The sequence below is a fragment of the Ranitomeya imitator genome, chromosome 3 (genome assembly GCF_032444005.1).
Source record: "Ranitomeya imitator isolate aRanImi1 chromosome 3, aRanImi1.pri, whole genome shotgun sequence".
Taxonomy (NCBI): Eukaryota; Metazoa; Chordata; class Amphibia; order Anura; family Dendrobatidae; genus Ranitomeya; species Ranitomeya imitator.
Genome location: NC_091284.1, coordinates 544,912,344 through 544,917,975, shown reverse-complemented (window position 1 = coordinate 544,917,975; position 5,632 = coordinate 544,912,344). Strand labels below are relative to the sequence as shown.

General features: G+C 36.3%; 1 protein-coding gene across 2 annotated transcripts in view; it reads right to left on the bottom strand.

The window, feature by feature from the left end:
• The window catches only part of SHOX (SHOX homeobox), a 34,904-nt gene extending 34,769 nt beyond the window's left edge, over positions 1-135 (bottom strand). Inside the window, exon 1 of one of the 2 annotated variants that reach the window (XM_069757874.1) lies at positions 1-135. This exon is cut by the window's left edge and continues 358 nt beyond it. The gene's annotated coding sequence lies outside the window, so the exon portion shown is untranslated. The other variant, XM_069757875.1, reaches the window with a different exon arrangement.
• Between the last annotated feature and the right edge of the window lie 5,497 nt (positions 136-5,632).

Genomic DNA, 5,632 nt, shown 5'->3' with positions numbered 1-5,632 from the left:
GGAGGATGAACTGCATAGGGTTAGATCACTCCTGCTGTTATTTATGCCTTTCAATTTGAGATCACACTATTTATACATGGATCCCTCAGCCCAACCCCCCAGCTCTCCCTGTCTCCAGCAATTACTGACTTCTCCACAGTTGCAGGCGGATTCCTAGCAGCTATCCCCCACCTCAGTGCAGCAATTGGCTTTTCTTCTGATTTCATCACTCTCTGGCATCAGTGCACCTTGATTTGGAGAAGTAAGATGCGCCAAAAAAGAGAGGAAAAGGAGACAAATAAAGGCAGAAAAGCACAAATAAGGACACTCTACAATAACACACCAACAGGACGAGGTCTCCAAAATAGTAGAAAAAGATGCCAAGGGCAAGAATGAAGCCAAGGCACCAGACAGTGGGGGAAGTCAATGGTCAACTTTTCATTCCCCTGTACAATCTAACAAGAACCGAGTAATTCTTTCTGTTTTCATGTACTCTTATAATTATCCAAAGTAATTAGAAGAGTACATGACAACAGAAATAATGACTCAGTTCATGTTAGATTATACAGAGAATTAAAAGTGGAACAAAATACAGTCAGAGCCTAAAAACTATTCAGGAAAGAATTAATTGTATGATTAATATTTCAATGCTTAATTATAGCTCATGAAGTTTTCTTTTTCCTCCCCCAAATTTCTTAACTGTATTAGTAGGTAAAGTTCTGAAGTTATATTATAAATTCCTCCAGTCATACAGAAGTCATGCAATTATATATATATATATATATATATATATATATAATTGCATGACCTCTAAATTGATTTTATTTATATAGTATCAGATTATTTAGAACCATATATATATACATACATATATATATATATGGTTCTAAATAATCTGATACTATATAAATAAAATCAATTTAGACATTATTATATACATATATATTCACGTAATTTTATATATATACATATATATGTATATATATAGTATCATATTGATTTTATATATATATATATATATATATATATATATATATATATATATATATATATATATATATATATATATATATATATATATATATATAAACAGAACCACTGATATAGTATCCATCCACTGCACTGGTATTGCCCTTAGGTCACCACTTTGCACCATCCATTTCTGGTGGGGTTGGTTCTCTTGCAGGGAATGTACATTACACTTTGTGTCCGCCTCTATTTCCATGGTGAAGCCTGATTTTCAGGATTTCGCTCATCATTAAATGACATGACATAATGGAGTCCACCCCAAGCAGTGACTTCATCCTCAATCAGGTGCGTGAATATAATATATGCAATTGCTTCTATTAGCGGAAAGTGCCTAATTACTGGACAAATCAAGATGTCCTATCCCAGCAATGTAGGAGGGTGGGGGATAATGTAGAGTCTCAGGTCAGGTTTGTGAAGAAGTCTGGATGCCAGTCAACAGGCAGAATAGAATTCACTCTTCAGAGGATGTGCTCGTGTTTTCTTTATAAATGATTTATTCATAATATAACGAACGAAAAAAATATCAAATGAGCAGGAATGATCTATCATGTTCTCAAGCTATAAATAATTATTACAGAATGACACATGTCCCAGCAAATATCAGGAGACCTGTCTATTTTCCAAATACAAGAAACGGTAATTGTATTTTGTCAGTGTGGTAGTAATATTTGTGTATTTAACCTATTTACTTAGGAAGATAATTACTCTGAGCATTACCTATACTTTACACAATGCTGATGGATTGTGCCACTGCTGGTGGGTCATGTAACCAGAGGCCTGGATTCCCATAGCATGGGACATGACGGGTTAAATGACTGCCATCTGACCACAAGAAAGTGCACTTTACTGTTATATACAGGATTTCCCCTTGTAGTGCACTTGTATAGCTTGAGTCTACAATGTAACAAGGTACAAGCAGCTTGGGGAATAAGTCATTGATCTGTTCCATTCAGTCAATTCCTCTCTCACCTCCCTCAGATTAGTGCAGTGTCTGGAGGCAATGCAGCCTGGTGAAGTCCATGTGGCAAGGTCATGTAGCAAGGTGACACTCACTGACTGTTGTTTATGATGTGGAGCCCATGAGATGTTTCCTACTCATCTAGTATTATAATCACTGGACATTAGATGGCAAGTGCTCTGAAGTCATTACAGTATCCACAAAGGCATCTATACACAAAGATTCTTCTGTAGAGGTGAATGTGCAATGTTCTGCTCTCATGTACAGTCACAAACTTACTATATACTATTCTATCTATTATCTATCTATCTATCTATCTATCCCATGTTTATCTATCTATCCCATATCTATCTATCTATCTATCTATCTATCTATCTATCTATCTATCTATCTATCTATCTATCCCATATCTATCCCATATCTATCTATCTATCTATCTATCTATCCCATATCTATCTATCTATCTATCTATCTATCTATCTATCTATCTATCCCATATCTATCTATCTATCTATCTATCTATCTATCTATCTATCTATCTATCTATCCCATATTTATCTATCTATCCCATATCTGTCTATCTATCTATCATCTATCTATTATCAGTCTATCTATCTATCTATCTATCTATCTATCTATCTATCTATCTATCTATCTATCTATCTATCTATCTATCATCTATCTATTATCAGTCTATCTATCTATCTATCTATCTATCTATCTATCTATCTATCTATCTATCTATCATCTATCTATTATCAGTCTATCTATCTATCTATCTATCTATCTATCTATCTATCTATCTATCTATCTATCTATCTATTCCCTAATAATGGCCTACATGATATATCATTAATGTTAAATGCCTTCCTCTGTGTTTCAGCATCAAGCAAATCCGAATGTTCCTGGAATCCTTGTAGAGAAAGGTTAGTGACTGCAAATCACATCTGGCGAATATTAAATAGCAGTTTGGATTCGGCAGTAAAGCAGAATTAGTGACATTAATGCTGATAATACAGCCATAACCTGCTTCTAAATATCACACTATGTTGTGTAATAATGACAGAACTCTGATATTACTATGTGTTTATCAGCATTGCAATAGTTGCACATTTACAGTGTGTTGTGTTGTGGAGCAATAGTCCTGACCCCGCTAGAGGGATGTATTAACCCCTTCAAATAATACAAAGAAATAGGTGAAAAGAAGGGTCAGCAGAGTACCAACACCTACAAAGACAACAACTGATATATAATAATAATAATAATAGCCACATGTAGCCCAGACATCCATTACCTTCCTGGTGATAACATTGAAATGTGTTCTACCAAGGAGTTCCAACTTCATTAGGATTAAGCCAGCACATCTGATCAGCTGGTATAATATATTGTTTCCTGTAATCAGCCATTGACTATTGACCACAATGCCAATGTTAATGATATAGACAATACACTTTATTTTTGGATAAGATGTTTATTTACGTTATATATTTGTGTTTGGCCACATATCATGTGATAGCATGGTTGGCTGGGGCTGTGTTCACATAAGTGTTTACCTTTATGTTTAACATATAGTTGTCAGAGGAGAACATAAGGAATTCAGACTGATCAACAAAACATTGTAGCAGCAGCTTTTATTAGGAAGTTTCTATTATCAGAGGATCCATTAAAGGCGAAATGTTACTTCCATTTATAAATATGCATAATAAGAGCATATGATGGGTAAAACGAATATATATATATATATATATATATATATATATATATATATATATATATATATATAAAACATGGATTAGTTGTAAAAATGAATAAATGCAGCAGCAAAACTAGCCAAAGCTACATACAAAAGAGAGAATCAGAGGTAAGACAAAACTCTGGCAGACTGTCATTAGTGTATGCTGTGATGAGTTTGGCTTTACCTTGTACTGCCACATTACACCAAGTGTAATAACCATATAATGTTACATCTAGGATCTGATATGTTTGGAATGGGAATTTATTTCACTTCCAGAGTTTCCATGGTAACAGAATGCATGGACTATGTTTTGTTTTAATGTGACGCGGGCTGGAGCTTTCTAATGTCCCCACAACACTGGTGTAGTTTGTTCCAGGAGGACTTATCATGTGGTTGGAGGAGAAGGTATCACTTATGCAATGCTACTGTGCAGTCTATGCAATATCTGCCATTCCACTGCTCAGCCTGCAACCCAAGGAAACGAACGAAGGCACATACTGTGCACTATACACTGGTTAGAACAATATTCCGACCAGAATTATATATATAATATATAATTTTATATATATATATATATATATATATATATATATATATATATATATATATATATATATATATATATATAATATACCCATATATTCACATTAAGGTGCACATACACATGTGCACATACATACACATATATATGCATATATATAATTATATATATTTGTCAGTGCATATATAAGGCCCAAGGTGATATTCTCCTTCCCAATGCCCCACATTATTGCCGCATGTGCCGGTAATGGGCTCCCTGACTTTCTAGCTTTCTCCGGTATAATAGGACATATGTTGCATTTCTTCTATCTCTCCAGCAGACCTCCCACACCGGCTCTAGAACAAGCCCTTCTTCCCTAAAATATATACATGAGAATATTTCGTATGAAATAATCTTCTCTGTGGGTGGGAGAATGGAAAAGGCCGAGGGGGGATTTCTAAAGTTTCCCTCCGCTGCGCAGTCTAATAATCATCATTATTATTCTCCACAAGCCACTGGATCTGCTGTAAATGGACTCATTAAGCTCTTCCTTATGAAAATAAAGTCATTTCATCGTCAGACCGAGCAGTAACGACCACAGGAGAGGAGGCTGCAGAGAAGCGGGCGGCATCATTAATTGTAGGGTTGGTGATGGGTGCAGCTAATGTGCGGGCATGGCATGGCAGCGTCTGAATATGACCCCAGACAGGGGCACCCGAGATCCGTCCCCCATTCCTGCAGGCAGGCCCGGCTGTCATTCAGCCATCAATAGCCCAGTGTATTGAGGCGAGTAACGCCACACACGCACAGCAGCCCTGGCATCCAGACCAACCACAGGACTGGCATCCTGCAACACTCCTTGGGAAAACAAGGAAAAGTGGAACTATTTCAAAAACCCGACCATTGCACCGAGCCTGAGGTCTCTCCACATTAGTGACGAGGCCACCGGTGTGTGACATACAATTTGCACATTACACTTAGCTTCCTACGTGTGTGACGTCACACATGGTATATATATATATCTCTGCAGGTAATACTAATATTGCTAGTGATAGTATATTGATATTGATACTGAACATGCAGATTACAATCATTACATTTTCACAGTTATTGATGGAGGAATTGACTCTTTAGATGTACTACGTTTGATTTTCTTCTTAATTTACCACCTCTGTCTTCCCTGTTTTCTCTCCCCCCCTTCTGCTCCTTATTGATTTATGCACCGGACCCGTGTGTGAAATGAGACGCTAATAGATTACATTCAATGGACTCTGTGTAATCCTAATTGAGGCTGATTGATCCTGAGCGCTTCCGTCACACGAATAATGACATTTCCATCATTACACCGGATTCTTTTAATCACAAGAACTTCATTTCATTCCTACATACGTTTCCTCTCAGTCACAAGCAG